Below are 12009 nucleotides of genomic sequence, written 5' to 3' on the forward strand. Positions count from 1 at the left end.
GGCTCCCATGCAGTCTCCCACCATCACCACCACCTATCATCTCCTCCCTGCCTGCCTGCTGCATCCCTTCCTATAATGTTATGCCGCTCTCCTCCACTCCATTGTTCCTTCTATAGTGAAGCAGTCGATTCAACAAGTACGCCGAGTGTATACGGTAAATGGTGCATTTATGTATAGCGCCTTTATAGCGCCTTTAAGGGGCGGCGGTGGCTCAGGGGGTAGAGCGGCCGGATGGTAACCGCAAGGTCGCCAGTTCGAACCCTGTGGGCTCCCCCCAGAGTTAGTGTGGAAGTGTCCTTGAGCAAGACTCTGAACCCCTAATTGCTCCCGATGTGCTATAGTTGGTGCCTTGCATGGTTTATGCCGTCATCGGGTGTGTGAATGTGTGTGTGAATGGGTGAATGTAATGCACAATCTCTGTATAGCGCCTTGGATGAAGGCGCTATATAAATGCACCATTTACCATTTTTATCCAAGGCGCTTTTTTTTTTTTTACAATTGCAACGATGATAAAAACACCTATACTTTTCGTTTGTGGTAAAAATGTCTTCTTTGCCTCTTGAGGCTTCTGAATGTAAAAATGTTGGAGTATCCGTTCAATATATTTCCCTCTCAGCCTTGCCCTTCAATTCTTCTGGGCTCTCATCCAAGGCGCATTTTTACAATTGCAACGTTGATAATAACACCTACTTTTTTTTTTGTGGTATTAACTAATAATAGGTAAAACTATAATGTCTCGAGGCTTCTGAATGTAAAAAATATGTTCGAGTCGAGGAATCATCACGTCTCGAATCATCAAAAATCAATATGTTCAGTGTTGGAAAAAAAGAAGTATAGCCAGTATAGTAACCAAAATCCATGGCTCTCTCACAATTTTTAGACCTTCACCGTTTGGCCTATCAACAAAACAGATCCACAGACAATAGCCAAAACACTGCCCAACCCCACCTATATTAGTAAAAAGTTACTCCTATCCCAGAGTGCTGTTCATATACAGCTCGGCCTCGATATTGCGATGTTTCTCCTAAGATACTTTGCTTTTATTATACTAGAACATCTTAGAACAATTCTAAACGATAATATAGACCATGAAATGTTCAATGATACACTTCAATGCAGCCAGATAATGTCAGTCAGTCTTTCTGACATGAACAAATAAATATACATAAATATAGAGAAAAGGAAATTGCGATACATCACTGAATCGATGGAATTTGTTTTGCCCACACCTACTGCTTTCTGAGCCTCTGTCTATGTTTCCGCACACATCTGCATGTCCATGCAACAGCTGCACCGTAGTAAAGGCATTTTATCAGGTATTTGACCAATCTGGGAACTAAATCGTTGTGTGTCTTCACCAATGTGTTTCTAAAGGTTGAAATTAAACTCCCGGGGGAAATTTGAGTTATTAGCATAATATGTGACCATACCATTAACATCCTATGTAAGGCAAAAAAGTCCAAAATTTCATCATTATTTAAGTAGCATACATGTGACATATGAAACTAGGGGGTTTTCATGATTCTGAATCCATTCCAAGCATTAGTTTTGCACATAAAAACACTCATTGGGCTAAATTCGGCCATATCCAAATTTGTGATGACGGCTATGGCTGTTTTCCTCCCAAGGAGAGAAGAGATTTCTTGGTAACGATTTAGTTCCCAGATTTTCAAAGGTTTCTCTTACTAGTGACGACAGCACAGTGATAGGCATGATCAATATAAAGACTCAATGATGCCAGGATATTAGCCTGGCAATCAATGTCGACATTGTAAGAGCTTATTTGGGACTACAGGAGGCCGAGGAGAAAGTGCCCACACTTGTTTGACTTGCGAGCTACTTTCAAAATGACGAGCTCAACAAGATTTTTTTTAAATGTACCTAGCGGCGCACTTGAGGAATAGAGGGGAGGAAATGGAACTGGTAGGGTTTTACAAATATATATATAACTGTACAATGCTATACTGACATCTGCGCAACACACAAAGACTTGCATTGTGGGTTTGAGGCGCTGACAGGCACTTTTTGATGTCAATCAAGTCAACTTAATTCAAGTGGCAGGTGGGAAAAAAAATATTTTTTTATATTTAAATTAAATTATATATATATATTAGGGGCATGTTATGTGATCTACCTGCACAGCCTTTGTGATCTATTGATAGGAAACCGAGCTACACTTCCAAACCATCTGCCCATTGTACCAAGACATCAGAGACACATACTTCCCACAGAATACAACCACACACGGAGATTTTGAAAACATGACCAATGACAAAAAACTCCCATATCTGCTGGGCGAAGAACAACAATGTGCAAAACACAGCAGCAAGATCTGTGAGTTGCTGTGATAGGAGAAGGATATCAAATGGAACACAACTACCCTAAAGACTAATCATTGTGTATATTCCTGTACTATACCTGCATCCAGTGATCTTGGTACATAGAAGTTGATATATTTGAAGATGCTGACCTTCAAAGTACATCATTTTTGTTTTGATTGTATTGCTGTGTTGTTCTTTCTGCTTTGGCAATGTAAACGTATGTTTTCTCATGCCAATAAAGCCCTTTGAATTGAATTGAATTGATAGATCACAGCCCTGGACTAGAGCATTCTGCATTGATTGTGCTGCCGTGATGGAGAGGGCCGGGTGCGAACTTCAAAGACCTCTGTATTTACATCACTAGTGAGAAACCATCTGGTTAATTATATACACGTACAGACAGGCTGACAAAGTTGTGAGGAAGTCAAAGCGATGCCTCTAGTATCTCATGGCGACTGAAGAACTGTGCGGACAGACAGTCAGCCAAGTGCATTATTCCATTCTGAACGGGAACCCCTTTTGGTGTTTTAAACGTCGCTATTCTTTAGCTGTTGAAAAATAGCAGATCTACAAGCTCATAAGCGCGGCACCGAGCGCCGCGCTTATGAGCTTGTAGGTCTGGTATTTATTTTTTTATCGTGAAAATGTACTGCAAATCTTTGAATATATATATTCTTTCAGAGCGAACATTTTATCTTTGCTTCATGGGGGAGTCCCTGGAACAACATATTTTCAGATGAGGATCGGCGGCCAAACACATATGATCTTTGGGGTACTTGACGTGAAAATATTGAGGCGAAAATTGTCATGATTTGTTATTTTATTTCGACGTCAGGCCTAAATGGGTTAAGTGGATGTGATCGTCCCTCCAAACTAAAGGACATATGAAAGTCTTGCAGGCTTATCAAAGATTCTACCCACCCCACAAACTACAGAGCGTTTCAGATGCTAGTATATACCAAAAGATTCTGGGCTTCCATTGGAATATGCTGGCAGCAAGTAGATGCTGCCTGGCTGGCTGGCAGTAGACTGTTAAATAGCTTTTTTCTATACCCGAACAACCAGGCTTATGAAAGAAACAGGCCAAGCAAGAGAGGGAAAAAACGAAATGGGGGGAAAATGCTCAAAGCTTTTGAAAACGCTTCGCTGTGCAACGCGCTGCGAGCTTGTAGGTCTGCCCGCATTTTTCTACCGCGAGGCGACACCGTCGGTTTGCAGCGAACCTTCCTGCTCTCTGTGCCATGCTTTTTATCCCATTTTGGGCAGGAACCCCTATTGGTGTTTTAAGCATTATGTTATACTTTAGCTATTGAAAAATAGCAGATCTACAAGCTTGTATAGGTCTGCTATTTTTGAAAAAAAACATGAAAATGTATAGTGCAGATCTTTGAATATATATTCTTTCAGAGCGAACGTTTTAAACTCAAATCTTTGTTTCTGGGGGGGGGTCCCTCCCTGGAACAACATATTTTCAGATGGGGGGGGGTCGGCGGGCAAATCCAAATATTTTTGGGGGTCCTTGACTTGAAAATGTTTGAGAACGACTGACATATAGAAACATGAGGGTTTGTCAGGAAACGGTCAGGATTTGATAGAAGCCATTTGTAGAATCGTTCCCAGGTCAAAATGGGTAATTTGTCATATCCCAGGTACCCTGGGGTGCAAGTTTGCAGTTCTTTTTCTTCTTGGTTCCCCAATTTCACCACTATTATTTATCTTTTTCTCCCATGCCCGCCTGCCCTTTCCAACCAACCAACCCTCCTCCTCCTCCTCATCCTCCTCCTCCTCCTCACCTGGCCTCCATATCTCCACCTTTCTTCCCCCATGATGCGCACGGTGCTCTTCACCTTCTATAATTAGTCATCAGCCCTGGGTCAAGCTCTCTCTCTCTCTCTCTCTCTGTCTCGCTCAGCTCTCTCCTTCTCTCTCGTCGTATATGCCATTATTTCTCTCCCTCCCTCCGCACCCCATCTCTCCTCCTCCTCCACACCCCCCCCCCCCCCCTCCCCCCCAAGCTGTATCCTGAGTTTTGTATTCCTTCCTTTATTCTTCCCCCACACCCCCCCCCTGCAGCGTCTCCCTCCTGTGTCGATTAGTCAGACTTGTAAGGCCTGCGGAGTGTCTGGCTGATGGACACATTTGTCTGCTCAGCAATCTGCTGCTCTGCCAGCAGGAAAACGCACGCACACACACACACACACACACACACACACACCCATGCGCGCAGGCCTGCATGTGTGCCTGACTGACTGTGCCCAAGAGGAACTCACCATAACTAATGCCTTAGGTCACCTATATACTTGTCTTAGTAGTATACTGTATGAGATATAGAGTTCATGTGACTCATATCTCATATACTGTATAGTACTCACGCACATGAATGTGTGGGCGTGCTGTGGCGTGCACACATACAAGCACAAATTGCACGCAATCGCAAAGTGATCACACGCACACACACACACACACACACACGCACACACACACACACACACACACACACGCAAGAGCAAACAAAGGGTATATGGTCAGATCGATGTCCTGACATTGAGTTCAGACAGAGTGGTTTCTCCATCTGTCCGGTTCCTTTTTCTCCAGCCTATCAGCTGGACGGTGATAAGAGTTAGTATCACAGCATCATGTCTGACTGTCTGACTGACTGACTGGGAGGGGAAACAAACAGTTCCATCAGCGTCACTTCACATCAGCCATGGGAGATATTAACTCCTTTAGTCCCGAGGCACATTTTAACGATTTTTCAAAAATAGTAGCCCTACAAGCTCGTAGCGCGCCACTCGGTGGCGCGCTATACAAGCTCGTAGCGCACCACTTGGTGGCGCGCTATGAGCTTGTAGATCTGCTATTTTTCAATAGCTAAATTATAACAATGTTTAAAACACCAAAAGGGGTTCCCGCACAAAATGGGTTAACTCGTTTAGTCCTGAGGTAGATTTAAAAAAAAAAAAAAAAAAAACAGTTTTCTGAAAATCCTATATGTTTCTATGTCAGTGGTGCAGGTTCTCAACCTTTACCAAGTCAAGGACCACTCGGAATTATCTGTATTTGGCCGTGGACCCCCCCCCCATCTGAAAATATGTTGTTCCAGGCAACCCCTCCCCCCCCAGAAGCAAAGATTTGATTTAAAAAACATTCGCTGTGAAATAATATTATATTCAAAGATTTGCGCCACATTTTCAGGATAAAAAGAAAAATAGCAGATCTACAAGCTCCGAGTGCCACGCTATGAGCTTGTAGATCTGCTATTTTGAAATAGATAAATTATAACATAATGCTTTAAAACACCAAAAAGGGGTTCCCGTCCAGATTGGGTTAAAAAAAACACCACATCGTCAATGCCAGGAATTTGGTGTCTCTGTTTTCTTCGGTGTCGTGCGGGGGGGGGGGGGGGGGGGGGGGGGGGGGCGAAGAGTTGAGCCGATTTAATGAAATGCTGGCTGGAAGGAAGGAGGAGGAGGAAGGGATTCCATTGGCTGAAAATAGATTTGCCCGGGTCTACACACACACAATCTGTCATCTTCATTGCCAAAAAAATGTGGAGCCTGAAGAGACAATTTATATTTTTTGTCGAGATGACCCGTGTCACTCGATGAAAATCGACTGAAAAGCAGTGATTTTTTTATTTTTTATTTTTTGCTGAGCGGCGAAGAAAAAAATTAGGCTTCATAAGACTCGGATGATAGTCATTACCCAGCAAATGACCCCAATTAAAAACATATTCACTTCTAATCTTTAATCCAAGACACATGGTAAATGGTGCATTTATATATAGCGCCTTTATCCAAGGCGCATTACATTCACCCATTCACACACATTCACACCGATGGCGGAGGAAACCATGCAAGGCACCAACCAGCACATCAGGAGCAATTAGGGGTTCAGTGTCTTGCTCAAGGACACTAACTCTGGGAGAGCCCACAGGGTTCAAACTGCGAACCTTGCGGTTCCCATCCAGCCACTCTACCCCTGAGCCACCGCCGCCCCGAGATGTATCTCAAGATGCCTGAAGTGCATTGAGCCCTGCCTATACGCACCAGTCTACTAAGTGAAATACAAATTGGTGAATAACATCAGCAGTATATGGGCTATAGCTGTAGCTATACATATCACTGCCCGGTATATATACAAACTTACAAAGCAACCGGACGAGAGTTTTTCACTAGCATTCTAATTCCGTTGTCTTGTAAAGCAGTCAAGAGAGAGAGAGAGAGAGAGAGAGAGAGAGAGATTGAGGAAACAGATCACTCATGGATGGGAGACAAAATACGATGTGCAACAAACTTATTCCTATTGTATCCTCTGAGAAAAGGGGATAAAGAAGATGTGGTATATCCACTGTACCACTGGGTGTGTGGAGGTAGATATACAGTAGGATGGAGGGGGGGAGGGGGGGGCTTCTCTCTGACAGAGAACACCGTTGATGCGCGATTGATTTCTCTCGGGGAGTCTGCATAGTGCAGAGACGAGTAGAGTTAACCCATCTCCACCGAGACCAGATTCTATACAATATGTCTTCTAAATCTAAGTCATGACAGTTTGCTGAAAAAACCCATGTTTCTATATATGTCAGTGGTGCTCAAACATTTTCATGTCAACGACATGTCAATGCAATTGGCCCCCGTCGAGCCCCGTCTGAAAATATGTACAGTAGTTCCAGGGACCCTCCCAGAATCAAAGATTTGAGTTAAAAACGTTCACTCTGAAAGAATATATATACACACACACACACACACACACCGGTATGCAATGATTTGCACCACATTTTCACGATTAAAAAAAGAATAGCAGACCTACAAGTTCATAGCGCGGCACTCAGTGCCGCGCTATGAGCTTGTAGATCTGGTATTTTTCAATGGCTAAAGTATAACATAATGCTTAAAACACCAAAAGGGGTTCCCGCCCCAAAATGGGTTAAATGACACATGCATACGAGCACACGCACACACACACACACACACACGCACACGCGCACACACACACACACACACACACACACACGCACACACACGCACACGCACACACACATGCACACACACACACACGCACGCGCACACACACATGCACACACACACACACACACACACACACACACACACACACACACGCACACGCACACACAAGTAGCTGACTCCCACTGAATCATCCTCCCTGCGACTTGTCGCAGAGCTCAGATGGATGTTTTAGAATAGCAAAACAACGCGGGAAGCAAAGCAAGGGGAGAGTAGGAAAAATCAAACATCAGCTCAGTGGGTGGGCGAGCATATATATACCGTATATACAGGAGAGGGGGAGGGGAGGGGAGGGGGAGAGGAGGGGAGGGGAGGGGAGAGCGGGGGAGGGGAGGGGAGGGGAGGGGAGAGGAGAGGAGAGGAGAGGAGAGGAGAGGAGAGGAGAGGAGAGGAGAGGAGAGGAGAGGAGAGGAGAGGAGAGGAGAGGAGAGGAGAGGAGAGGAGAGGAGAGGAGAGGAGAGGAGAGGAGAGGAGTTTGTAGTATGAATCAAAATTGTTTTTAACAGGGATGCGAGAAACTGGGACAGTTGTGGCATTGCTGATGTCCCTGGGCTCAGCATGCTACAATCACAGACACACACACACACATGCATGCACACAAACAAACAACTCACGTCATGCACACACACACACGCACCCACCCACACACACATACACGTGCGCGCCGCACACACACCCACCCACGCACGTGTGCGCACACCGCACACACACACACACACACACACACACGCGTATACGTACGTGCAAACCCTGCACCCTTGGGGCCCCCTGCTTTCAAAGAGTGTTCAAAATGTTGCTGGGCTCCAACTCTCAATACGTTACACGGAGAAATGTATATAAAAAGGCTGTATTTGCATAAAGCATCTCCGCACAGGGACCAGACACATGCACAGCAAAGGGAATATTCTGAAAGGTTTGACTTGACAGTTCCCTATGCGACGCACGCACGCACGCACGCACGCACACACGCACACACATTCAGACAGGGTTGCCCGCCCATATTGAAACATCTCATATGTGGAGAAAAGTATGAAAACATTGCCTGAAGAGACGTTGAGTTGTGGAGTCAACTCAGGGACAGCTGGGTGCCTTCATGGTGTAGCTGATCAAAACGCGCTGACGTCCTACAGTATATGTGATTCTGTTTGCTGCTCAGCGCGTGGATCTTTTAGCTAGCAGGCGATGCCGTCAACTACAGTATATACTGCATGAGATGTGGCATGATTAGCAAAGCATCTGCAAAAGACTTCTTCTTCTCGCACAACACCTCTAATACTAAGCATGTCAGTGGCGTGCACAGACATTTAGAGGGGCAGGTGCTCAAGTGAACAAAGGACACCTTGTGCAGCGCGTGGAACTGGCTGGTTGCCTAACAGTGTGAGATTTGTAGAATTATCAAGAATTGATCAATGTCACCATGGTCCACATACTGACACTGTACAAAAAAAAAACAAAGAAAATGGTTTGTTTTTTCAAAAGGGCACACTGCTGTCCAGAGGGCAAGGGCAGGTGGTGCTCTAGCACCCCCTAGTGTCTATCTGTGCACGCCACTGAAGCATGTGTTGTATGGAGAATATAGGTTGCTACCTTCAGGAAGGAGATATGGTGTACCAGCATACAATAAGGTCAGACTAAAGAGGTCCTTTGTCCACCAGTGGACTTTGAGGCTTAATCAGGAGTTGTAGCAGCCATGAGGTTATCTAGGCGGTGGACATTGCTCTTGTATTCATGTCTTTATGTATGTAAATTGTCTTATTCTTTGTGTTATGTCAAATAATAATAATAAATTAATATATGTGTTCTGCATACTTGGCTACTGGGTCTCAAAAACATAAAACTATATACACACAGTGGAGAAAAAGGACGGGGACGGTTTAATGGGGAAGGATCATTAGGCCTGCTGAAAGGTGGACTTTCACTTTTCAGGCCTGTTTTAAAATATGTAAGTGATCTGCATTTATTCAGTATTTTAGCCGTGACGTGAGCGCCCCCTCCTGAGATACTTCTGCGTCCTACTTTTGTGTCGCTTTTGTGTCCCCATAGTTATACTGTGACGCTCCGTCGGACTAAATTTGAGACGAAAACCACCACGAAATAATTTTACCGCTTTCCTCGCAACAACAAAGCTGCGCTGCTCTCCCAAATCTGGCTGTGACAGGCCGTCTGCCCCACACGGAATACTATCGCCATTTTATTTTATTGTGTCAACTAAATCCTCATTAATGCAAACTAGATTCAACATACTCAAGCAATGCATGCACACATTGTAAATATGCCGCTGAAATATTCCACGGAGCAAATGGACTGTTTTACCACCTTCAATAATAATGATAATAATAGTCTTTATTGTCTCCACATCATATAGTTTTGTTGTCATGGACACTTGTACAAAACATTAATAATTCTACTCGAGTTGGAAGCATTAACACCCATTTTAAACCCTCAATGGCTTCCTTTCTGAAAAATAACGTCATTGTAAAAAAGATTCACGCGTTTAGATATTCGATTTACAATGAGATGCGGACGGGAGCTGGTGCCACTTGGACCCGGACGTAACGTAGCACACTAGCACTACAAAATGACGTCAGACTTAAATTACTGAACTGAGGGAGGGGGCATTCCACTCCTGTGTGGCCGTGTTGTAGAAGGAGAATTTACCCATATTTGCTTTGAAAGTGGGATCCACAAGCACAAGCAGCAGCAAAGAAGCAAAAAAGGAAAATAAAACAAAGGTTCCTACCTTGAGTCAGGCGAGTGATGCCTGCAGGCGGGTCCTCATCCTCATCTTCTCACTCAGCCTTGGATGTATATTATTGCATTGTGGTGTAGTGCAGTGGGGACAGGGATTTAGGAGCAGGCTCTCTCCAGGGTCCAGCATTCACAGCGTGTCACAGGAGAATGGACTCAGGGCTGAGAAGAAGCTGAACTCGGGGGTCACCCTGGCTGGTGTACCTGTGGAGCAGGTTGAGAGAGACACCATGAGCTTCCAGCAGAAGTGAGTTATAAGGTATAGAAAGAAAGAAAGTGAGCTGACCATGAAGAGCCACAACGTTAACCATTATTTAAAACCTTAGCTGTTAAAAAATAGCAGATCTATATACAAGCTCATAGCGCGGCACCGAGCTTGTAGATCTTCTATTTTTGAAAAATGGTTAAAATGTTGCGCAAATCTTTGAATATATATTCTTTCAGAGCGAACGTTTTTAACTCAAATCTTTGCTTCTGGCGGGAGGTCCCTGGAACAATATATTTTCAGATTGGGGTCGCGGCCAATAATTAATTACATAATATACGTTTGGGGTTCCTTCACATTAAATAGTTGGAGCACCGCTGATATACAGAAACAGGTTTTTCAGAAAACTGTCGTGAATTAGAAGATTTATTTTTTTGTGAATTTTGACCTCAGGTCTAAAATGGATTAAGTAATTTAGGCGCGTTTAAACCATTTAGGCCTGGCATAGAAATTAAAAAAAACGTTTGCTCTGAACGAATATATATTCAAAGATTTGTGCCGCATTTTCACGATAAAAAAATAGCAGACCTACAAGCTCAGATCTGCTATTTTTCAATAGCTAAAGTATAACATAATGCTTAGTTAAAACACCCAGAATGGTTTAAATACGAGCGTCGTCATGGCAAATTATAGTTGATAAAAACTGAAATAGGCTTAAATAGATCAAATAAAATTACCACACACATACAGTTAGTGCTTAACAAAATAAGTATATATAATACAGTATAATGACGGTATATGCAGGATTATTTTTTTATAATACCGGAATTGACCAAAGATATCGCGAGGTACGGTAATACCGGTATACATATCACCCCAATATTTTTGCAAATATATTTGCAAAAATCTCCACATCCACATTCAAGCAACGTTATATTTTTGTCCGTGACGAGACAGTGCCAGTGGTCTGGCAAGGACCCCCAGTTTGACATGCATTAGTCTATTATATACAGACCCCCATTTAATGGCATTTCTATCTCTGGGACCCCCAATTTATATTGTAAAATCAATATTAATTGAACTCTGAGTGTGTATAAATGGATTCCATTCGTTCCATTTGTACACTCTCAGAGTGTCCATTTGGCTCCAAACTTGCCTCTCAGATCCAAAACTAAACAATTATATTTTTATAGTTTTAAATATCAGTTAAAAATCTACTAATAGGTCCAATTTGGTTACCAACTCTGAGCTCTCCATAATTTAGTAAAGGAGGACAACGATATGCACGGCCCAGTTTCAAAATACAGTGATGGATCCAAAAAATGACTAAATGAAGAAAAAAGTGGAATGTCCGCACACGATAGACGGGGAGCAGAATTATATTATAATTCTGCTCCCCGTCTTTTTCGGAGTGGCGAAACGTTGTTGTATTAGGTTGAAATAAAAAAAGACTGGGAGCAGATAATTATATCGTGTGCGGACATCCCACTTTTTTCTTCACACACTCTCCGTCATTTAGCTAATGGTGACCACCTGGAACCCTCTCAAGGACCATGCGGTCCCCGGACCACCGGTTGAAAACCACTGCCCTAAAACACAAACATTATATATTCCTTATAAATAAATGTATACAACCTGTAGGCTATTACCTGTAGGCTGTAGCCTATAATACAGGACAGGACCAATAATGCACACGCAACACGTGTTCAAT

Source organism: Protomyctophum parallelum (assembly GCF_964188405.1).
Source record: "Protomyctophum parallelum genome assembly, chromosome: 5".
In the NCBI taxonomy this organism is placed as follows: Eukaryota; Metazoa; Chordata; class Actinopteri; order Myctophiformes; family Myctophidae; genus Protomyctophum; species Protomyctophum parallelum.